We start from the raw sequence: 26,653 nt of genomic DNA, 5'->3' as shown, positions 1-26,653 counted from the left end.
GTGATCTCCTCTGCCTGAATCAACAATCTTCAATATAAGTTGGAAAAGTCAATTCAGGGGTACCAGGGTACCTAACTTCAAAAGAATATATTAGATTGAGTTTTATGGCTAGTAAATAGACCCTGAAATATCATTTCTAAAGAATAGTTCAGCAATATTGTGTTCAGTATAAGCATGGTAATGTGTCTTCCCCTCAAAATGACTACTTTAAAGGGGACAGAATTCAGAATGGTATAATTGTTGGAGCCTGGGGGCACACAGAAAAGATAAAATGAAAGGACTTGGGCTCAAAAGTTTAATAAAAATCCTTTGAGAGTCAACCCAAGGATGTGCCAAGGAGGTTCACACATGGCCTCCACATACTGAATGTCTATTTTCTTGGACTAAAAAGGGTCAGAGACTACTACTCCCTGTCTCAGGATTCCATCCTAAATAAAAAGAAAACTGCTTCCCTTAGCTCACCAGAAAGAAAGGATTCATATAAACTAGCAGTCTGTGTGGTTCTGCATCTTTAAAATACTTGGGGCTTCTAGTTACTTTCTCTGCTCCAAGATTCAATGATTTCTTTCTCATAATAGATTCCCTTCTCTTCACCACCCTAGTTACCTCACTTCTGATGGCAACATTAGATACTCTGGATAGAAAGCAATTGTTTTTCCTAGTATGATCATGAGACTCAGGACTTTGCACATGGTCACTTATCACACTGGTCATCCCTTTTCTCAAGAAGTCCTAATGTGAAGACTAAACAAAGGAAGACAATAAGTGAAAAGAGGCTACAACAAAGTACAGAAAATTTGCTTTTTGTCCTATTTACTGAATTCCTGATGAAGAGGATATGTAGAGTAGGGTAGCTTCCATTGATTTCTTGAAATTTAGGGGCCTCTCATTTGACTCACAAATTATGCTCCAGGGATCTCTCTCTTTGCCTGTGTCCACAATCTTCAAAATGAATTGGAAAAAAGCATCTCCAGGGCACCAGGGCAAATGACTACAAAAGAGTATATCAGATTATGTTTTTTGGCTAGTGAACAGAATCTGAAATATCATTTCTAAAGGTGGAGTTTCAGTACATTTTGTTTAATACAAACATAGCAAGATGTCACTCCCTTTGTAATGGCTACTTTAAAGGGGACAGTCCTCCACATGGTGTAATTGGCAGGCTGTATGAGGAGAGGGATGCATAAACAAGATGAAATGAAATGATTTAGGCTTAAAAGCTGGTATTACCACTTGCCATCTGTATGAATGTGGGCTAATGATTTGATCCTTGTGAACCTCAGTTTCTTCATATATAAGATAAGGGCAGTAATTCTTATAGGGTCAGAACTGAAAGGGATATCAGAAGCCACCTAGTCACCCTCCCCCTTATTAAAGGAAACCGAAAAGCGGAGATAAAATCACTTACCCAAGGTTACACATGGAATAAGCATCTTGTTCTCTATCTGTTGTGAGCAAACTCCAGTATAAACCTTAAAATACTATAGAAATGTAAGTTACTATTAAGTTCTAGCATGTTTGCTAAAAAATTCATCACTTTATAGTCATACCTCACATTCAATCTTGAAAAATGATTGGCAAAAGTAAAAGAAAAAGAAAAAAAATAATGTTCTGTGTCTAATGTCTTTTCCTTCCAGTGCTAAAACTTTATGATTTTTGTAATTCTTGTGCCTCTGCAATCTACTGTCATAAGAAAAATGCAGAACTTGTGGCTGAGATGGAAAAACTTTTGATTTTATGGATTCAGGATCAATCTTTGCTGTGTGCCTTTGAGTTTGGCCACCATTCAAGCCAAAGCCTGAGGCTTTTTTTTTTTTTGAGTTGTGAAGCAATGGTGAGGGATCAAAGAATTCAAAAAGGCAGTGCAGATAGGGCTACTTCATGCATTTTAAAGGCAGGTATGCCAGGCATAACACTGGGGTGCAAGGTGAAGCAGCTAGTGCTGATGGGATGGCAGCTAGAGAAAATCTTTCTTTTTTTCAAATGGACCAAATATCCAAACCACTTGATCTCTGAGGCCAACATATAGTACAGGGAAATTTGCAATGAAAAACAGAGGCAGTCATATTGATATACCTGAGTCAGTTTCTTAAAAGAGTACCAATTGAAATCACTTAAGCCTTCCCAAAGTTTTCTTCAACAATGACTATGGATCCTTCTCCAAACAAGTCCTTCTGATGACCCTGGTAGAAACTGTACTCCAACTTTCCATTTGTTATAGTAAAACAAAGCAGGAATTCTGAAGAAGTAAGATAAAAGCTCTGTGCCATACACTGTACTCTTTGCTAAAGAAAAATCTTTCCTGGCATCAGACATAACTGAAAAGACTGAATAGCAAATTATGATTAAACCCATCACTTTATTGACTATATCATTCTGCCTCTGAATTGCCTTATTTTAATTAATAAATTAGATAGGAGAAAATGTGATTCATTACATCTTGGTCAGCTTAATGGATTTAGATATACTTTTTAAAATACTTAATAAACAGGTATTCATTTAGAAATAGCAAAAGGATATTTTAACTGGGATAGCTATTGATGAAACATTGAATTAACTCAAGTTAGTGAAACTTCCTTGCTTGAATTGTCCATCATTTCCCACCAATCAGGTATCAGAAACCTCTTTGAGCTCTTTGTGGATGCTTAGTATTCAAGTGAGGAAGTGATATCATAGCCTAAACCTTTAGGCCTAAAGTCCTATGAACCTGCCTTTTGCCACTGCGAATACCAGTGCCCATTCAGCCACTGTTGCTGGAGCTGCCCAGCTATCTGCTATTGCTGTGTTCTACATCTCTGCCCATTTCTTGCTAGTCACCACAATGGGGTCTATGAAATTGCTCGCTTGCTTACATGTTAGGAAGCTTCTTTTGGTACAGTTTTTCTACTTTGTAGAAATGCTTGAAGGGACTATCATTTCAGAACCCTAGTCATGATAGTTTCTTCCAAAAATACAGAAAGGAATTGTCTATGACTTTAGCAGAGATGTTCTAGTAGAAGACTGAGGAGGCACAGAGAGATAAGGTAAAATGCTGAGGGTTATATAGATAATAAACATCACCGGTTGATTTGATCCAATCTTTCCAATTTAAGCATGGGCACCTAGGCAGTTCAGCACACAGAGCTGGGGCCTAGAGTCAGAAAAATTCCTCCTCCTATGTTAAAATGTGGCCTCAGACACTTAATTAGCTGTGTGACTCTGGCCAAGTCACTTAATCCTATTTGACTCAGTTTCCTCATCTGTGAAATTAGCTGGTGAAAGGATGGCAAACCATTTTGGTATTTTTGCCAAGAAAATCTCACAAGGCATCTGACACAACTGAAATGACTGAACAACAAATTCTGATTAAATCCACCACTTTATTGACATCATTCTGTTTCTAAATTCAATTATATAAATTAATAAATTGAGCAACCAAAACATTTATTCAGTGCCTAATATGTTCCAGGCAATGTGCTAAGTATGCCACATATGTTGTTATTATTCACTTATATTTTTTAAAAAGATGAATTTTAGATAAATGTTAGACAATTGGTTAAAAACAAATTGCTACTATAATATTGTTTAACTGAGAAGACTGAGCAACAATAATAATTCCTGAAAAATACAGTGAGAATGGATTTTAGAAGACTGATAGTGAGATAGATCTCCTTCCTTTGATACAAACTCGAATGTAGACTAGCGATCATGATTACATATACCAAATGTGTTAGTTGATTTTGCTTGACTATATTTCTTTGCTACAAAGCAGGATTTATTTTGGGGTGGGGATTGATGTTACTGGGATGTGAAAGTTAAGTGTTTTTAAAAAATCAATAACTCATTTATTTGTTTAATTATTACCAACTTTAAATTAATTTTAAGGAAGAAGGAAGGGGAGGAGATTTACCTGAGAGTTAAGAGGGTTGCCTAGAATCACACAGCTATTGGCCATGAGGGGAACCCCTCCTGAATAAGCCCATCTTTCTATTCATTCTACCATTCTGCCTTTCTGATCTAAATATGCCATCAGTGTTCATTTTCATAAAAAAATAAAGAAAAACTGAGTGTCAGTCTGTTAGTCAGAGACCTAATTTGCTATTATATCATGCCACCATTTGGGAAAAACAGTTGACTTATAGCATCTTTTTCTGAAACACATTGTTCTCTAATCTGATCCAAGAAGCATTTATAAAGAAATGGAGGAAAATGGGTTGAAGATACAACCACTCAAAACCATTATTTGTACTCAAGGGATTTGAGTATTTTTATATGTTGTATTTCTCCCACTATAATAGAAGAAGATAATAGGTCAGGGAGATTACTAACAACTTGGGGAAATCCAGGTAGGTTCCTTATATATTGCAGATCATTAACTGAGTCTGGAAGGAAGTGAGGAATTTAAAGACATAAAGGAAGATGAGGGATCTAGGCATGGGTCTAGTGTAAGGCTGTAAGCATGAGACCTTACTATATCTGTAGGTAACAGGTCTTAGCAGCTAAACTTTACCACAAGCATTCATTTCCGAGTGCTGATCACTTTGAAATAGCCAAAATTGACTTTATAATGCCTCTCAGATTCTTTGCTAAATTACAAGAAGAGATATTTGTAGGGGCAGAGGCATGCCTAGCATGCAAGTGTATGCACTGACAATATACTCAAAATGTCCTACCCTGCTGCACAGCAATTTACAATTCCCAGGAGTTGAAGAACATTGTCTAGAAACACAAATAATATGACACACATCACCTAGGCAAATCAACACCCACACAGTTTGGAAAACAGAACAGGGTTAAGTGCTGGAATATGAACAGTACTGTATTATTACAAAAATAATACCAGTAAGTATTTATGTAGTGTCTTTCTTTCTTAGAGCTCTTGGAAAGGCCATATTTTGTTGTGAATTCGATTAATAAATTATCTTCAAAAGCACTCTTCTTTCATAGATCATTACTAACATTCCTTCTCCCACAATTTCTGTCCTTGGGTATCTGTGGGGGAGGGTGGAAATCTATTATTAATCTTGTTTTAGAGTCAGAGAAACTGAGGTACCCAGAGAGGATCCAAATTGCTAAGTGTACAGAACGAGTCTCTTGGGGAGATGGAAAGAGACTCCATGAGTTCTGACCTCTGGTATTTCATCATATCCAGGAATAAATAGCCCTCTCTACTTCCTCCCTAGTAAATTAGTAGGTATAGAGCTAGGAAAATAGAGAAGAAATTCAGATTCCAAATAGAAAAAGTTGTTTAATATCACCAAAATTTCTCTAGGTATTGCCAAACCAGAGAAATCCAGGTATTAAATCAAGTGAGCTAAGGCCACCACTAATAAGATGTTTCCATAGTAGACAGTAGGAAAATATCCCTGAAAAGCTAAGGAATTTTCCAAAATAGAAGCTAATGTTGACTTTGGCATAGTAGGTGATTAATAAATACTGCTAAATTGAATAGCAACTAGAATTTTCAGAAGTTATAGTCTACCTATAATAAAGACATTCTTATCTGAGGGGTCTATAGACTTCTAAGAAGTTTGTAGGTAGACTTCAGGTGGTACATGAACTTGGAAGGAAAAGGAAAAAATATATAGATATAGATATATAATTTATTTGTAGATATGGGTTTATATACCATATATGTTCTTATAAAGGCTTATATATGTATATATATAAATGTATGAATGTGTGCATACTATTTATGCATATGTAAAGATATGCATTGACATATTCACATGTACCATATATGCACATTTATATGATATAAAATGTTATGTATAATATATTTCAATGTAATTTCTTTGTAACCTTAGGTATTTTATTTTACACAATCAAATATCCTTAGAAGGGGTCATGGCCTTCATCAGTCTGCTGATCGTATCTATGACATAGAAAAAAGTTTAAAAAGTTAAGAACCCATTCCCTGATGTATCTGTCACCATCAAGTCAGACTTCCTAGAAATTAGAGTTACTTCCAGAGCCATCAGTACCTTTTTCTGTGCCTGACGTAAGTTATTTACAATGTACTGAGGGTAAGAGGCAGCAGGTGGTGCTAAGAGTACTACCCCAGGGAAAGGAGAGTAGCTAGTTATGGCCAAGATGCAGAGGAGCTCACCTGGTGGGCAACCAAAGAAGTAGATATGACAGAAGTACAATTCCCTTCTTTAACCTCATTGTTTAACTAACCATTTATACTATTTAGGTACTATGATCAATTGTATTTCCAAAGGATGACAAACATTTATGATAAGCGACCTGTAAAATTTAGCACCCTGGATCAAAGCACTTATTGTCCTTCCCATACTTAATCCAAGTTTAAATGCTTTATTATCAGAATATAACATGATTAGATCTTCCATGACAGCTTTCTCTATACTCAGGGTTTCATTTCTAGTCCTATTTTCTTACTTGGAAGTTTGCAGGATTCCTTATGTCCCTTGTCATAACTTGATTTCTTCTTTGGTCCTTAAGTATAGACTGCATTTCAGCTGTGCTTCATCTATGCCCTGTATCAACCTTAGTGAGCAACCTCTCTCATTTAACAGTGAACAACACAAGCTAAATAAAAATAGTCTCTTTACAACTCTGAGTTCTTGCCCAACAGTATCCATCAGGATATTGCACTTCCACTATTTTTTGACTCTCTGAGGATGATTTGAGATGCAGAAGTAATGTATAGGTAAACGCAGTCTGTGTTAATACACTTTTTGGTTCACCCAAGCCATTATCACATAGATCAGATCTCAGGTTCAGTCACTGCTTTGAAACTGAAACAAATGTGACAATATATTAGAGGGTGACTCTATTTTTCTCAACCACTCAAATGAATCTATGATTTCTTTAATTCATGAGTTGGTGTCAAAGATGCAAATAGAAATTTCAGCCCAATGCCTTCCTATCTTATGCAACTCTTATTCATGTCCCCCCACCACCACCAAAGTTCAAAAGAGAGGGTCCATGTGAAGTAATATTATCCTTCCTCAGTTTCTTTCAATATCACAATTGTGACAGTGGAAATCTCTAGCTGTTAAGTTGTTATTACATCCTTCTAGGGATGTGACCAGTTTGTCTTCTTTTCCTGTTATAAAATTCCTTGATGACATCAGTTACTCCTGTTCTTCAGTTTCCTACTGATTATATGGTGCAGCCACTATGTATCTTTCCATGGCTTTGTCCATTGTTTTTTCAGAGGTAGTGGCATTCCATGTCTTTATATGACTTAGCTACATCAGTAAAATATACTACAATAATAGATAGGGAGAAAGCAGCTAAGTGGCTCAGTGGATTGAGAGTCAGGCCTAGAGACAGAAAGTCTTGGTTTCAAATCTGGCCTCAGATACTTCCTAGCTGTGTGACCCTGGATAAGTCACTTTACCCCCATTGCCTAGACCTTACTGCTCATCTGCCTTAGAATTAATACATAGAATTGATTCTGAGACAGAAGGGAAGGTTTTTAAAAATAAAATAATAGATGGGCCTTTGATTTCATAGGAAGTTCAAGTTTAATAAAAGGGCTCTTCAATTTCCTGAAAGCAGTACAACATCCTCTCCTCCTGTTCAATTCTGGGCATAAACCATTGTCCATCTGTCCAATATTCGTCCCACATATAGATACTATTGCATAAATTCTGCCTTGTGGAGTTAGGCCTATCTCATGAGGCTAAGCCACTTTATGATCAGGATAGATCATTCTGACTCAGCAAACATTCCATAAGATCTTGAACCATCTGTTAAAAGTGGTAGCAATAAGCACTATGCCTCTATTTGCCCACAATTTTTAAAGAGGTTTAGTCTAAATGACCAATGACCTTCCTTCCAGTTCTAACATATGGTGGTTCTATGATTTGTATTTGTTTACTTAGTCTGGGTTTGGGATTAGTATTAGAGGAGGATATTTGTTTGCCTCCAAGCATCATTCCCTTTATTTATCCATCTCCAAATATACCTTTACTTCATCCCATCCCTCATTACTTAGTATGTTATGGAAGAGAATAAGGAAGAGTAGGAGCAGAGAGAGAGAAAAGCTTTGAAATATCATAATAAACTTAGAGACAAAAGAGATATTTTAAATCATCTAATCCAGCTTCTCAATTTTTCGTAATTCTATTAATATATTTTCATCAAATTGTTTCATCAGAGTAACAGTTTACTAGCCTTCAGTCCCAAAAAACTTTCTTCTGTAACACACACAGCTTTTGAAAACCAACTAAAAAATTGGCCATTTCCGAGAAGGTGTAAAACATTTCACAAACACAACTCCACCTCTTCAAAGAAAGGGTTAAAGGATTTCTTATACTTTTTTATCTTTAAAATTAGTCATTATGATTATGGAACACTCATTTTTATTTTATTCTTCTTTTGCTTTCATCTCTTGTAGTCATCATGCAGACTGTTTCTCTGGTTTAACATTCTGCCATCACCTCATAAAAATCTTATATTTCTCTGAATTCATCATGCTCTTTTAGAATGATAATATTCTATACTTCCATGCCACAATTTACTGATCTATTCCTTAATCTTTGGATACCCATTTTAGTGTAAGTTCCTTGTTACAAGTTTGTTCCTATGATATTTTTTAGTATACATGGGACATTCCTTTCTCTCTGTGCCCTCACTGAGGCATATGCTCAGCATGGGACTCTTGCTTCTCATTTTACAGAAGAGAAAGCTAAGTTCCAAAGAGATTAAGTTATTGATTTTCCCCAGGTCACATAGTGAATCAATGGTAGAACAGAGATTTTAACCTGTCTTTTGAGTTAAAACCTAGACTTTCCCCCCAATACCATAATGCTTGAACTGCCTCAGCAACTGGGCAATACTTCCACCCACCAAGAGAAAAACATAAATTACTCTCTTCCTGTCTACCCTTCCCTTGCTCAGTCATTGTAATGTTGAAAAGATTAAAAAGATGTTTGGAAAGTGCTATGAAATCTGCCTGTGCTTTAAGTACAAGCTACAATTATGTTAAGTATTAATAGTGTATTTGTTAGAGCCATTCATATTCCCCCCACCCTGTTTCCATTCTTTCTTTCAGATACTATGTTCATGGTTCTTAATTTCTTTATTATATTGTTTTTTTAGTCCAGACGTTATATTGTAACAAATGAGATGCAACAGAAGAGTATTTTATGCAAATGCTGTGGGACGCTCAAAGAGTAAATGAAAACAATTTATAATACATAAAGTTCTAAATCGGCTGCTGTTTTAATAAAAAACAAAGTTTAGACAAATGTTCCTCATAAATCACTTTTGAGTTTATTTAGCATTTTTAAGCAAAAAGAGCTGTTTAGTTATGCTAGTGTGATAACTTGAGAAAATATCGACAATGATGCCCCCTACCATAGTCCTCATGTCCCTTTTCCCATCGCATTTTCTGATAATTTATCACTCCTGGTAAACAGGACAAGATTTTATTTTTCCCCTGTACAGATGTGCAAGAATGCTGTTTTCATACAGAACTCATCTGTGCCCTCATTCCTAGAGCTGCCCTAGTTATCAGTTTGATCACATGTAGGTCACAGCTCTTCAGGCAAAATAAAGCTGAAGGTCAAGGCAATTATCTGCATAATTTAGACTCCAAGGCCCAGAAATTCATGAAAAGTGTATTGTGTGTGGGGTGTTAGTTGAATTATTCATATATACATACATCAGAATTCTGCTTGCCTGTGACTGTGGAGACACAGCCATTCATGCTATGAGTATGACCATCAATTAATTTCAGAAACGTAAACAGTCTGATGGCATGTTCCTATTTTAACCTCATGGAGATAAAAACCCTTTCTTCTTGTATGGTTCTGAGCATCTCAGAGACCAACAGCTAAGGAAGGCAGGACAATAAGGACAAACCAGGGATTTCCAGTATCATCAGGGAATAACAAGGTGGGAAAGATTAAAAAACTGTTATTGAGAAGACCCTGGGAAAAGGCATGGGGGGAATGGAGAGTAGGGTTTTCAACCTATAAACTGAGGGAGCAAAGGAGGAACAGGTGCAGAGAAATTTTAAGCTATATGTTATATAGCACTAAGCAAACAGAGGTCATAGGTTGAGATTTTATGAGCCAGAAGGAGCTTTCATAATTCTCATCTTTTTTTTATCTATAAATGGAAGACTCTCATTCATCCCTAAACCAAGCTGGAACCTGACAACTGACTCCAGGAAAGCAACACGCATAATTGATTCAATACCACAAACCTTAGGAACAATTCCAAAGATTGACTAGTCTTCCAAATTATACCAGATAAGAAAAAAAAAATTGCTTACCTGCCATTTTCTCCCAAAGGATAAAAAGAGAAGTAATGTATATCTAGGTTCTTTCTACTTTGCTTCAGTCATTTCCCTGAATTTTAAGGTGAGCTGCAATGGGCAGATATATAACCCTCAGTTCTCAATATTTCATATATTGTTTTTTTCTCTGATATTTGACTAATCAAGATACATTTCATTTCTTCTTCACTTTGCCTGCTCTTTTGACAGTTTCTAATTTTGTCCAAAGAGATGAATGTAACATTTACATGATCACTTAGAACTTTCCTCCCAGTAATCATCATTAAGACATGGTCTCCAGGAACACATTGTCAGAAGTAACATGGTACAGAGGAAAGGAGATTAAGGAGATTTTACTTGTAGTCAGAAGACATCAGTCCTGTTGTTTGCTACTTCTTTGATTTGGGCAAGCTTCCTCACTTTTAAAATATCAAATGACAGAGTTAGATTTTGTGGTCTTTCAGGTTTCTTCCTGCTTTAAGTCTATGATCCTATGTTTTTAAAAGTGAGAACTTATCTCAATTTCATAGCCTGTCATCATCTCTCTAAATTATTCTTTATTCTATACAGCTTCTCACAGTGACCCAATTCAACATTTATTAGGTACTCAGAATGAGCAAGTTTGATTATGGAAAGTGAATCTAAATGAATTTTATATAATACAGTTGGATTTTCCTTTCACAAATTCCATTATAATCCACCCAATAGAGTGGTAATATCATATACAAAGAGATCAATGGATTTGTTGTTAAATCATTTCAGTTATGTCCAAATCTTCATGATCCCATTTGGTTATCTTTTAGCAAAGATAATGAGTGTTTTGCCATTTCCTTCTCCAGCTCATTTTAAAGATGAAGAAACTGTAGCAAATAGCATTAAGTGACTTGCCCAGAGTCATATAGTATGTGTATAAGCCCACAATCAAACTCAGGAAGATGAAATTCTTGACTGGTGCTTTATCCACTGAATCTCCTAGTACTGCATTCATTTGATACTGCTAAAACACAGGCCAAAAAAATTAAAACTGATTTGAAAAAGAGCCTGATTTAATAGTCTCTACTCCAAGCATTCAAAAACAGAGGTATTTATCTCCAATGTCAAGTTATATATAAGATCATGTGAAAAGCTACTTACTAAGCACCTACTCTATGAAAGCTAACAAAGTGGTATATTAAAGATATCAGTGGTTTTGGAATAAGAAGGCTTGAGTTTGAGTGCTATTCTTGGTAAAAATAGTCATTCTGTAATCAGTTTTCTTATTCCTAAAATGAGAATAACACTTACAAAATATATCCCAAAGTACTAAGAAATCATTTTGTCAATCTTAAAGTACTATATAAATACAAGATGCTATTGTTACAACTATGCTAGAGGATGTTACAGTATAATAAAGTTTTGAACAATATTGACTTATAGTGATATTCTCATTAAAAATAATCATTGATTCCTATTGCCTCTTGTATAAAATACCAACTCTCATTTTGGCAAATAAAACACAACACAGTTTGTTTCCCACCTACCTTACCAGGAATATTTCATAGTCCTTCCTTGGACACATTCTTCCTCTTAGCCAAATTGACCTACTAGCTGTTCTCTGAAATTGGTTTTCCATATTTCAGCTCCATGTCATTGAAGTTGTGGTCTATAAAGCCTGGAATGTCCTTCCTTTATCCCATGGTGTCGTAGAATCTTTGGTTTCCTTCAGAAATAAAGTGCCATCCCTATGAAAGCCCTTTCCTATTTCCCTCAATTATTAATGTTTCTCTCCCTCCTCAAAGGACATTATATTATTTTGTATATTTTTTATCTCCCCAATAAACTATAAGCTCTTAGATGTGAAGGATTATTTTGCTTTTGATTTTTTGAACTCAAATTCTAGCATTATGCTTTCCATGTAGTATTCACTTAAAAGTAGGTTGAGTTAAAATATCTTACAATTTTGATGAGAATAACCCAAGTTTAAAAAAAGAGATACCACAAATTATGAATAATTGATTCTCAAAAAAATGATAGAAGTAATGGATATGCTATCTTTAGAGGAGATCACCATGCATCAAATAGAATGTAAATCTTTTATAGAAGGGGAAGAACTTTATCTGGATCTTGAAGGGACAGGGATGCCATCATCAATGAGAGCCAAAGTCTACATGGCTACTGGACAAATATATTTCTATATCACATATTTTAAAACTGCTTTGTGGTATTCTCAAACAAATGATGATAATAGCAAGGAAGGTCAAAAAATGTCTTGCATGTTCTAATGAGGGAAAAGCACTTTTATTATGTGGACTTTTCTGATGATAGAATTTTTCCTTAAAATAATAATAATAAATAAATATATATATATGTATATATGTGTGTATATATATATGGATATATTTAGACATCCTCACACCTGGAAGCTCTTTTTTTGGCCAGAGGTGAGAATCATTATCTCCTTTGATCCTCTGATTTATGCAGTACTCAACAAAGTTTCAAAGAGCATATGAAATAATAAACCAATGCCATGTTAACTGTTCACGCATTCAATACCAACCCTCTGTTCCTGGGGGTAAGGTCCCCCTGGGTAACCATCCAAACTCAGCTTCATCAGCTGGGACTGCCAATAAGTTCAGTTAGATTCTTCCACAGAACATTATTCAACTAAAAAGAATTTGTCCCTAAAATATCACCAGTCTCCATATGACAAATACATGTTGTGCTCACCAAATTTAATAACATCAGTAAGAGGTGCTATTAGATCATGATATTTACTTATATGTGGTTGAAGAATATTAGAAGAGATCTAAGAAAAAATTTTAATGGAATCCCATCAATTTAAAAATAAGGAAACAAAATATATGCTCGAGATACTTAATATTATATTAATTAATATATCACATCATATCATATCATCCAATGTCACACAGTTTAGAGGTAGCAAAGTCAATATGCCAAGCACAATGTTAAATACTTTACAAATATTATCTCATTCAATGGTTAAAATAGCCCTAAGAAATAGATGTCATTAGAAGATAGTTCTGACTCTTATCTAGGCTATCACTTATCCTACCATTAGCATGGTATTTATTCTAGTTGACTAAGCAACATTTAGCTAAGGAGTCCACATTCTGAGAAAAAAATGTTGTCAAGATAAGGCATAAATACTAAGGTAAATATACAAATGGGTAAGAAAACATTTAAATTAATGTATATATGTGTGTGTGTTTTGTGTGTAATAAAATGGATCACTTTTCTTTCTTTACCCATTTAATTATTTATTTACTTGTTTATTCATTCAATTGTCTTTATATTTATGTTCAGGATGGATTTTTATTAATGATATACACATTTACTGGTGTGGAAATTCCTTCCAAGGACTAAGTACTTTGTCTATAATTTTTAAAAATTATTTGTTTATTTCTTTAAAGTTCCCAGGTATCTTTTCATTCTCTCCCATCCTTGCACTAAAGAAGGCATCATCTGACAAATATATATATATATATATATATGTAAAACTATCATGCATGCTTCTATGTTTCTATTTATCAATTCTTTTTTTCTGGAGGTGCACATTCACACTTATTCTTCAAAGAATATTTATGTTGATGTGAATAAAGATCTCTTGGTTCTTAGCTTATTTCATTCTTCATTTCATACAGATTTTTCTATATCCCTCTTCTTTTATAAAATTAATTTCATTTTTTCATAACATGCAGTAACATTCCATCACAATCATATGCCACAACTTGTTTAGTCATTCCCCAATTGATGGAAATCCCCTCAATTTCCAGTTCTTTGTCTCCACAAAGAGAGCTGCTATAAATATTTAAGAATTTATATAGATTCTTTTCCTTTTTCCCTGATCACCTTGGGAAACAGACTAATAGTGTCATTCTGGGACAGAGGATATACACAGTTTTATAACTCTTAGCATTTAATTCCAGGTTGCTCTTCAAAATGGCTGGTTCAGTTCACAGTTCAACCGACAGTGTATTAGTGTCCTCATTTTCCCACTTTTGTCTATAATTTAGTTAAGTGAACTATCCAGGTTCACAAAGCTAGCAATATATTTTGAAGAGAAGGTTTCAATCCAAGTCTTCTTGTCTCCAACTCAAGAGCTTCTGTCCATTGCTCCATACAACCCTTCTAATCCATATGTTACCTCCTTAACAGAGAGAGCTCAAGGATAAGATTTTATCACCCACTTTGGGTACCTTTCAGCTGTCATCATATGAAATAGTCTGTTCATTTGTCAGATATAAATAATAATAATGCCAACATAGCCACTGCCACCTCCACCACTACCACTATCACTACCATCACCACCAATAATACTTCTGTGGATAAAATGTAGACAATTTGATTGACAATATGCCAACAAGAAAGTATTGAATAGATAGTCCTGTGGTGAATTTATGAAAGTCATAGTGATGTATTACCAGGTATTTTCGTATTTCAGAAACTATAGAAATGTCAGACTTAAGGAGCTCAGATTTATTGAATAAAAATGACTTTATAAGGGAACTACCAAGCCTGAAACATATGACTGAAAGTTGCAAAAATTCATAACCTACAGTGAGGAAAAAATGCTCACAAGTTATCAAAATTGTATACTTTTAGTCATTATGTTTGATAAACTTTGAGAAGACAGTCTCAATACTCTAAATGTACATCCACAAACACTTTTGAGAATTTACCAAATAAATTATACTAGAATTGGAACACATCATGAACAAAACTAGTTCATAATCACCTAGAAATAACCCTGATCCATTAACATTTAAGAATAATATTTCCAAAAGAAAGAAAGAAAGGGAGGGAGGAAAGGATGGAGGAAGGGAGGAAGCGATAGAGGAAGGGAGGGAGGGAGGAATAGAAGGAGGAAGGAAGGAAAGCAGGGAGGAAGGAAGGAAGGAAAGAAAGAAGGAAGGAGGGAATAAAGAAAGAAACAATGAATGGATGAATGAAAAAAGTGTCCTTTTTTCCAGCCTTCTGGATCAACATAGGAACAAATCAATTTAGTTTCACTTAAGATACTCTGCTAAATCTATTATATCTGAGAAACCTTTCCTCCTGAGATCGACTCATCTTCATGACATTCTTTTTCTTGGCCAAATTGCTTCTGGCCTTGAGTATATGTGGTGAGCTAAATAAACCTATTTACTACACCTGCTTCTAACTTACCCAGGTCCTGCTTCTTTATAAGAGGAGGTTAGATTGGTGCTAGACTTGGAGGCAGGGATATCTGAGTTCAAACCCAGACTCAGACACATTAGCTTTAGGAACCTAAACAAGTCAATTAACTTCTCTCTGCCCCAATTTCCTCATCAATAAAATGGCAACAATGATACCACCTCCTTTCTAATTTTGTTGCAAGAATAAAATGAGATAATATTAGTAAAACATTCTGTATACTTTAATAATGTCTTATATTAATGCTAGTAGTACTTTAAGAGAATTCTTCCTTCATAGTTGGTTTCTAGTACTATGTCAGAAAATTCTCTTTCACTATGACCTCATAAGCAGACACAGTATGGGCAAGATAGCAATCTGATGAAAATATTGTTTCTTAGGATTTAATCACTATACTTTTATTAACAAATGATGTGATAATGTTCAGATTTTTTGTTTGCCTATTTTGTTTTTGCAGGGTCATGCTATTTGTTTACTTTAGGTTTATTACAAATAAAGTCCCCAGATCTCCCTATTCTACATGTATGTAATTGATTTAAAACCTAAATATAGGACTTTGGATTTATCCCTATTAAATTGCATCTTGTTGATTTTGGCTCAATGTTCCAGGTTGATGAGTTTGTTTGGATTCCTGATTTTTTCATCTATTTTAAGATACCGTTCTCAGCTTCTCATCACCTGCAAATTTGATAGATAACTCTTTGATGCTTTATATAAATCATTAGTAAAAAATTTGAATAGCACAAAACAAGTGTCACAACACTCAAGATGTCCCTTGCAAGTTGTGACAGAGTAATTAAGTAACATTTATTGGACATAGTTATGTAACCAACCCTATATACAACTATCAGTATAATCATCCAACTCAAAGATCAACCAATATTTTATCTATATTGATCTCATCAGAGATATTTTCAAATACAATGCTGAAATTGAGATGTATTATATTAATAATAACAATTATATGGTTATTTAAGTATAAAACAGTTTACACATATCATTGCATTTGTTTTCCCAAAACAATTCTATGAAGCTATTGTTCCCATTTTCCAGATGAGGAAACTGAGGACTATAGAGGTTAGGTGACTTGCCCAAGATCATATAGATACTGAATTCCTGAATTTAGATTTATATTCTAGTCTTCCAGACTTCACATCTAGGACCCTCTCTACCATGCCATCTATTCATAGTATTCTTTTGCTTGTAAACTTCTCAAAATCTAATATGAAGTATGGTGCAAGTTTTTCTCAGTGAATCAATGTTGACTGCTTACTACTAATTGAAATATTCTTTTCTAAATTTAGCACAGTGACTTATCACAAAGTAGGTAATTAATAAATGCTTGTTCCCTTTCCTCTCTTCAAATGCTCACCAAATATAGAGGGAATATGGTATAAAAGTTAGGACTCTGGTTTTCCAATCAAGAAGACTTGACTTTAATTCTTATTTCGGATACTTACTGGCTATGTACCTATAGTTTAGTAACTTTATCTCTATAGGTTCCATTGCTCTGATCCGCAAAATGATGGGATTGGATTTGATAAGCTATAAATCACTTTCTGCTCTAAACCCATAAGCAATCTATGTTAGAGAATCTGTTAGACTTTTGTTGAGGTTCAATACAATGCTTATTAGTATACATTCTTCTTCAGTTTTGAAAATTTTAACAGAATGGTCTTCACTCTTCTCACCTTTCTCTTCCATTCTAGAATTTTCAAACCTTCTTAAATTGTAAATGCACTTCAAATATTCATCTTTAGTACTTTTTCTTGCCTTAGAATCTAACTTAGAGATGAGAAAGATGAAGTAGTTGTCCTGTAAGTTTCCTCAGAGTTCTAAATGTTGAAACCTATAATCTTATACACATATACACATACAAATGTAAATATATATATATGTATATATATATATAATGTAGTTATATAATATGAATGTAACGTTGAAGTTATGTCTTCAAGATCCTCTGGAATGAGATTTCTCTATACCAGAACATTTAAGGTAATTAAAATAGCTTAATGCTCTTATTAGTTCTTGCTCATTCATGAAGATCTATTTTTTGAAGTGAGTGAAAATTCACTGAATTGATCTTGCTTTTGCTAAACAATTCATCCTTTTTTATTTGTTTTATTGTTCAAGAGTTTGGAAGATCATTTGGGTTTGCTGATCCTCTGCAACCCTTTAGGCTGTGCTAATCAGAGAGCCTTTCCTGATGAACCACAAAATCTGCTCCTTACTACAGTTCCTTGCCAGTATATTCTTTGACCTTCACCAAAAAGGGCTCAGGAAGGAAGATTACTTGGGTTCCTGACCAACTGTTCTTGGTTGATAGAAACCAGGCTGAATATCACTGACCCAATCATAAATGAAAGAAAAGTCCTACTCACCTATTTTGAGTTGCAGGGTTCTTTTCATGTTGTTTGAATTATAACAATACCATTTGCTGTTTGAAACAAATTTAAACTTGGATATTTCTGTATTTGCTATATCACCTCTTTCTCTAGTGTAGCCATCCTTTCCTTATTCTTTTTTTCAGTAAACATAGTTTTAAAATCTCTTTTTAGTTTCTATGGCAATCTTCTTTCTGCAGGCTTCAATTCATTTCTTTCTTTTGCAAACTTCTTGCCTTCTCAACACCATACGTATAAGTACATGCTACCCTTTTATATGTGTTCTTGTTTATGTACTTTTCCTTCTTTTTGTACATATTGTTTTTAACTCTAGCACAGTAGAAAGTTCCCTGCTTAACACACAGACTTTGAAATACACTAAATATTTTACTGTGGTTTGGGGAAATCCTAGAATACTAACTATGTACAGATTAGGTAAGTTATAAGAATATGTCCACACAACTCTAAAATTACTGAATTAACTTGACTTGGCTTAAAAAATTAATCTGTCTATTCTAGACATTCCCTCTTTCTGTCTTGCTATAACCTGTGCCCTTGGGATCATTATATCTACCCTTAATAATTAATTCTTATTTTCAGCTCCAAGGTATTTGAATCAGCTTCATTGGTTATCAGGGGATATTGTCCCTTCCTCCCTATCTGGGCCACAGGTCCAAACTTGTTTTTAAAAAGTCATTATAAAAGCAATAACCCCAATCATATACACATTTAAAAATATATCAAATGATTTAAATTCCAACAGCACTGTTCTTCTCAGAACAACTCATTTCCCTACTTATGGAATTTCCTTTCAACCCTGCCCACAGAAATTCTCTGAATTAGTCTCTTTTTTGTTCTGAAAATGCAGTCCCTACTTAATTCCCCAGAGCTTAAACTTTTCTCTTGAATAATCATCCTCTTTAAATTAGTCACCTCAAAATTTCCAAGTCTTGTATTTCATCAGCTAAAAAGATTCAGTTATTTGAAATCTTTTCTCACTATACTATGATCAGCAAATCTATTAGAAAGAGCATTGGTTCTAAAGCCAGAAGGTTTGAATTCAATTCCCATTCCTGCAATTTTCTAAGTTTGATCTTGGATAAGCAATATTACCTGTCTGGTTCTGTTCTTTGTCATTTATAAATTCTCTTACCTGTCCTCATAAATTAGACCACGGAGGATCTAATCTTTGGCCACTGTGTCTGGTAGGCAATATTAACGTGGTGCATCAATAATTACACCAGAATTCTCCTAGGAACATCACTACAATATTTGATCATTTCACTTCACAATTATTTTAGGATGAAAGATCAGTTTTGGAAAACTGGAGTACCCTGACATCTTTTAAATGAATGGAAAATAAAAGAATTTAAGACCCATTTTTTATGAACACTCTTATTCACTGACTTCTCTTGCTCATATTGTTGTCTGTAGGACTTGAAGAAGAACAAAAGGATGTCACTGCTTATGTCTTTTGACTTGAACGTGAATTGGATTCAAGCATGACAGGGTTGCACAAAGTCATGAATCATCCTCATTTTCTCTTCTAATCATCAAAGTCCAGTGAGAAGACAAAGGTCAAGACAATTGGTCATAGTTCAGGATGCAGTGGAAGACTTCTTATAAGCTTCTTAGATGTCTAGCTAAACTCCAAGAACTCTACATCACCCACTTGTCATGGCTGCATGGCTATTGAAAAAAAAATGTTCTCATCTGTCCCTCATGCAGGGGGGATGTTTTCACATGCCTGGAGTAGATACCCCCCCTTAACTTGCTGATTTGTTAAAGTTTTGTTGGTTATGCTTGATCTTGTTTACACCATCTGCTAAGACAGTTTTACCAGGTTTTGGTCACTGCATGAGATATAGCTGCTGAGAGCCATAGGTAAGAGGTGGTTAGTAAGGACACCAAAGGAAGAAAAAAATCTGAAAAGGTCTCAAGTTTTTCACACCAGAGGGGTGTACACACACACACACACACACACACACACACACACACACACACACACACACACACACACACACATATATATATACACATACAGAATGTTCAGGGTATATATACCCTGAACACTCTGTATGCCACCACCTATTGTAAAAGTATTCCAAATATCCATCTATAACCAGTGATTTTTTTCTGCAGAATAATTGTCTTATACTTCTGTAGTTAGTAGGAAGAAGAATAATTTATGGTAAACTTTGCAAGTTGTGGCAATTGCTTATTCCTTTGAGTATCACACAATCACTCACCAAACTCCCTTTTAAAATAAGTTCCTAATTGAAAAGTTCTGGAATAAATATCCTTTTAAATATGAACTTCTGTGGGAAAAGGGTGAAAAATCATTTTTGTGAAAAGTAGAAATTCTTCCTTACTTAGAAGCTGGATGATATGACACCATTGTCCCTAGGAAAATAAGAAATAATAAAAGTAGTATAAAACCAGCCAATAGTATTAATGAACTTTGCCCTGGTGCAAAATAAATGCCTAGATGTACATTATAGTGGGAAAGCAGAAATGATCCTCCTCTCATCTTTCCTGGCTGATGGCCCAAAAGCATCTTTCTGAAGTAAAAATGAGAATAAATCCTAATACTTCCTTTCACATGGACAAATGGAGGCTCAGAGAAATTATATAATTTGTTTGAACTCTGAGAATTGTAATTTTTCTATTCAGAAAAGCCATTTTCTATTGAAGGTCAATAATTCATAGTAGTATAAATTAATCACAAACTACAAAAGGCTAATTTAAAAGTTTCACCTAGATTGTTTTGCAGACAAAAAATGCAAAGTGTTTATGTACCTATTTTCAAATTAACAACCTAGAATTTAATTCAGTAGTTACAATTAATGATTTTAAAATATTGTTCATTTTCTCATTAAGTACATCTGAGGGAGAAATGTGGTAACATACAGAATGCAATAAGTTTAGGAAAAAGGAGAAACACTAGCAGAGATAATAGGGAGGAAGGAGATATTAGAAAGGAAATGGTGGAAGAAAGGTTAAAGAAAGGGAGAAAGAAGCTTATTGACTGACTATTCACTGATCACCTACCTAACTTGGTGAAGAATAGATTCTTCTTTAAAATGCTTTTCCAATTGTGGTAGTTGTGCATTTTGGCATTTTAAAAATACAAGTAATTTTAATTGTTATTAAATATATTGTTTTTTATTATACTATTAAGTATCTTATTTTTTATTTGCATTTTAAAGTAAATATTTAGCTTGGTGCTTGCACTTTGATGTGAACTAATCATAGGGGACTCAAAAAGACATAAAGAGAGACTAATTGTAAAAGCTATGTGTAACCGTTAAATTTCCTTGGAAAAATATTTTGTTTTTCTGGAGCCCAACTACATCATCTGTAAAATAAAGGGGCTGGATTCAATAATCTAAAAGTTCACTTCCAACTCTAAATTTAAGTTCCTATGAGCTAATTGGATAGCTCTGTATAGACTTGTTAAGATTTGATCATTTGAGGGGAAAACCTTAGCATTGGACCAGGGTGAAAGACTCAATATTTGAAGGTTGTGTAAAACAAAATGAATTGAATGGATGCCAATTAGTCATGAATCTGTATTATTGCAGACATAATTTTAAAAATTAGAATGTCCCCACAAAATCAAATGAAGTGGATATTTGATGGTTTTCCAGTCAAATTGATCCTAAATAATTGAGACAATTACCTTTAGTCTTAATCTGAATCACAGACTCTTATTCCCTTTTCACTTTTAAGAAAATTACTCTTGGGGGAAGTGAAGGAAGACAATATTCATTGGCAGGTCAGCCCTGAGAAAACTATCATTTGCACTATTTCTTGTTGTTGTTGTTGTTGATTGTTTTTTCCTTTCTTTTTTCATGGCCACTGTTATGCTGTGTGTACCAAAATTATTATACATCTGGAGATCAGGTCATATAAAGAAATATTCCAGGACCCAAAATGAAAAGAGGGAAGATTGAAAGTAAGACTTAATAATCATTTGTCTTAAAGTGTCTTAAAGAATAGATGAGTGATGAGTGATAGCAACTTTATTTTTTTTTCTGTTTCTCACTGAAGAAGGACAGGAAGTGATGAAGTTAGAAACATTTTAAATCAGATATCAAGATGAACACCTTTGCTACTGATTCTCTGATGTATGCAAAGATAATTTAGAGAGAGTCTCAATTTCTATAGATATTCCAATAGATTTCCAGCTCCATAATAACCTAGCTTTATAGTATTTTATTCTTCTCAACCTGAGAGATGGACAAGATCAGGTTTCATCAAGCAATATATATTTAGTTTTGTATACCAGCCAGCTAAGGATCTGTTTCATATTTTAATTACAATTAAAATTTATTTTTTAAATGTAAAAAAAATATTAGATTGTGTAGTAAGCAAAGGAATTTTGCTTTTTTTTTCAGTTTACTACAATTGAGGGTCATGAAAAAGGCGGTTGACCCACAGGCTGTTGTTGAACAATCCCTGAAACAGATGATCTCATGAGTACCTTTTCCAAATTCTCAAATGACAACCCATTCCATCTGAGTCTATCTAGAATTTTACCAGGTAGGGATTTTTTTTCTCAACTTTGACAAAAAGAAATATAAACAGGTGAAAAAACTCAGAAATACCCCCAAATTCCAGAATAATTGTCTTGGTTTATCCTCTAGCGTTCAGTGACTACTCCATGAACAAGAAATTTATTATCTAAAGTCCACCAGTAAGATATGGGATTCATACTTTCCTATGAATCTGGTGCTACAACATGCCCCAAAATGAACCATTATGACTCCAACTCAGATGAAATAATCCCATTGAAACAAGCTGACCTGTCAGAGTCTGCCCAGGTAATGTTGAAATACACAGCACTTAATGCAGGAGGAGAATCTGTCAGAAAGAATAAAGATTGGTATAAAAACAAGCAGCAAGTTATCGATATTCAGTCTATTACAGATGCTGTGAAAATAACAGGATTTCACTTTTGCCCTTTAATTTCTCCATCTTGATCATAATCTGCAAGAGCAAAGGCACAGGTATTATATATAAAGGTTTAAGGTTGGCCGTTTGATGTCTGACCCAAATGCAGACATGTGTTTCACATATGTTGTCTATGTAAACTGGGTCAGCCAAACAAACCTGGTTACACAAGAAACAAAACCCCTGAGGTGAATCTACAGAGTGGGCTAAGGTGCCAGGGGTAATCAAACAAAATTTCAGGTAATCTCCTTCACAGCCCAATTAAACCCTTACACCAAACAACATGATGCCATCTGGAATCTCCCTTGATACAAAGCTGTTGCAATTTACTAAGTCAGATACCACTGCTGGCTATAGTTACTGACAAAAAAAGCTTATTTTCCTGGTTCCCTGTTTCCCCTAGGAAATTGGCTTGGTACCAAGGTACTACTTCCATTCCCACCTTAAGCATGAATAGCCAGGCACTCATTTTTCTTCAGTACTGGTGGTTATGACCATTCGAATAACCACAATGATGAACATAGAATAGTTGTCAAAGTCCGTGGAAATCTATATTCAGTTGGAAAAAAATGGAAATGTGCTTAGACTCTTTCTGTATTTTCATCTTGATAGAAATCAAAGGATCTGTCTTAGAAGTTGCTAATTTCATAATTTCCCTCCCCAACCCCAATCTAAGTTGGCAAAGCAGTCTGCATTAATTAGGGACAGCCCTAGATATATTTTGTTTGCTACTGGATGGTCAAATGTTCTTATTTTCTTTAGTTAAACCCCCTTTCCCCCCTTTTTCTTCCTCTTCAACTCATTTTCTCTACTTTCTCTGTATTATCTACTTATGAATATTTATTTGTAAGTAGAGGCTTGCTATGTTAGAGGCTTGATATCTGATATAATTCATCTTCTGACTATTTCTTCACACCTTAGCCTCATCTGTACTCTTCTCTGAGCCAGTCATAAAACCACAAGGTTATAAAGGAAAATTACCCTAGGAAATCACCCAATTCTACTCCAATTCCCCCTTGTCTATCATGTGATTTGAACAACACTGTGAATCAAGAACCAACACAGAAAGGTCCTCAGTTCTAGACTCAAGTCATATCTATTATACTTACTAGCTGTATGACCCTGGACAATTCAATGATACTTTCTAAGTCATTCTGTCCATCACATTTCCATATCAACTCCAATGGCTCCTTAGTATCTCCAGGAGAAAATAAAAATTATATATTAAATAAATCACTAGTTCCCAATGGATCCTTTCCTTGTTCCCCTAGCTGATAGACTCTTTCCTTTAAGCTAAACCCCCATTTACTCTGCTTGTATCTTCTAAATACTTTCCCCCCATATTTTAAAATGTATACATTTCCCCCTCCCTACTAGAAAATAAACTCCTTGAGAAAAATAATTCTTTTCTTGATTTTTCTTTGTATCCAAATAGCTGATGAGATACAGTGGAACATAGTGTTTGCTGACTATTTATGGATTGATTAATCAATTAATTTTTAATTAACCCTTTTCCAGGCTACACATTCCCAACTTATCTTTATACAGTTTTAAGCCTCCTAGACAATTTAATCATCAGCCTTTAATTATCTAAATCTTACTTAATTGACTTTTCTAATGTAGTTGTAGGACATTCACCATTCCCAGTGACAATATTCACCAAATAAACATTAATAATAACTAAAATGTCCTCCCTTAATATATGTCAGAAGCACTGTGGCTAAAACTGATTCAAGAGAAAATTTTCAAAAAGGACCTTTTTCCTCTTTTGTTAACTACACAATTTAAAAGTTATTCAATTTAATTCAAAGTCTGATTCAGGGGAAATGGCAGATGAAATCCTCTCCCTTGCTTTGGCTCTGGCTTTTTTTTATACTTTTCTTGTACGTAGAGTGTCCTGTGACAAATGAACCCCTCATATAAGCTCAGTTAACTATTCAACAACAAATATGTAACTAATGCCAGTTTAGAGAATTCAGCTCAATGAGGAAATAGTATAGTAAATATGGCAGCATGAGAACTTAAAAGCCCATTATGTATGGCAGTTGCCCTTCATGGAATAATCAGATCCTTGGGGTCATTTGAGCTCTAGAGAACCACATGCTATCATATTTCTCTTTGGGGGCTTCACATTTTTCTAGGCTCTCAAATCTTTCAGAAGGCTTAGCATATAGCTGAAAAATCTAGTTAACAGAAGAAGCTGAAACCAGCTCAGGAAAAATGAGTCAGCCTGGTACAGTGGAGAAAATACCAGATCTAAGTCAGAGGACTTAGGATCAAATCTTATTTCTGATGCTTATTGTCTGAATGAATATAGGCAAGTCACTTTTCCTCCTTGGAAGTCAGCTTCATAAACTATAAAATAAAAGGGTTAAATTAAATGGTCTCTAAGGTCTCATCTTGCTTGATTTTTGCTCCTTTGATCCCAAAGTGTCATAAGTAGTGTGGTATTTCTTATTTGGATAGTGCATCTTTACTTTCTCACCATAAACTTCACCTTAATTGTATCTCCCTTCATAAAAGGTGATCTGGACTCTTTTGAGATGAAATATCCCTTACCATCATGACATCTTCCTTCTTCAGACCATCCCTTGCCACACTATACCTCCAATTTTGGGAAATTGTGAGAGTATTGGTAACTTTATTGAGAGTGGTTGAACAATTAAATATAGAGAATGAAAGTGGTTAAGGAATCAATGAGAATTAAGGAAATTGAAGCAATAAGTATAGACACCTTTGTTTTTTTGGGGGCCTGGGGAGTGCTTCCTTCATCCCCGACATTTGGTTGAGAAAGGGAGGAAACTTATGAACCAATAACTTAAGAAAGATGATAGAATCAAGTGAATAAGGAAAAGTGTTTTGTTTTGGTCTTCTTAAAAACTATTTAATATAATGTCTTGGCCAGTGACTTCATAAGTAGCTAGAAGAACTTAAGCAAATATTATTGTTGTTTTAATGAAATTCAAGTTTCTTGAGGGAAAAAATGTAAGTACACATAAATTATATAGGATAGAAGATATAAAATATTATCCAACTAATGGGTTCCATGAAAAATTGAAAGGAATATTTACTGTTTCTGTAGAGTTGACAACTGAGAACCAAAGCTTTGTACCTTAAAGGATCTCTCTAATACAACCATAAGGAAACTAGGGAAATGACTGCCACAGATTTTATCTGCAAATGGCAGGGGAGAGTTCACCTGGTTCATTTCTTTGAACTATTTGGTGGAACCTAAAGATTGTTGATTGTAAGGACATACAACTATTGTAAAATGTGTCTGTTCCTGAGTTAGGAGGAAGCACACCTATCATATATATCACACATGCTCAAGGAGCAGGGAACCTCTCAGATCAGGGAGTGAGTGCCCAGTCAACACTCAGGAAACCTATTTGATCATTTTCAAACTGCTATGACTTTTCTTTGTACATGAGGGGCCAAATTCAACAAACTATAAGGATGTCAATAATCTTCTCTATATGCCTTGCTTCCTATTCCAGATTCATAAGATTCAGAGAATCTATCCCATGGGAAAATCTATTCAGAACTATGCATGAGTCTTCACGAAATACTGAGTAGTTTCTAGGCAAAACCAAAAAAAAAAAAAGGCTCATGCTGTTTTGGACCTTCGGAAATCAAAAGGAATACATGGGAGGATTGGGATTAGACTTAAAAAATACTCTGTTATCAAAGAATAGGGAAATCTATTTCTTGGTGGAGGATGAGTAGCTATATTTAAAATTCTGGATAAGGAAGAAAGAAAACTTGAAGTAATTAGTAAGGATTTATATAATTTGACTAGCAAAATGGTGGATTACTTGATACTCTATACCTGATATTTTAATGTTCTCTACTCATTCATGACAAACAAGCAAACAGACAATAGGATTATATTGTAGAT

The sequence above is a fragment of the Monodelphis domestica genome, chromosome 1 (genome assembly GCF_027887165.1).
Source record: "Monodelphis domestica isolate mMonDom1 chromosome 1, mMonDom1.pri, whole genome shotgun sequence".
In the NCBI taxonomy this organism is placed as follows: Eukaryota; Metazoa; Chordata; class Mammalia; order Didelphimorphia; family Didelphidae; genus Monodelphis; species Monodelphis domestica.
The sequence above is the reverse complement of the archived record's forward strand: the minus strand, read 5'-3'. Positions refer to the sequence as shown.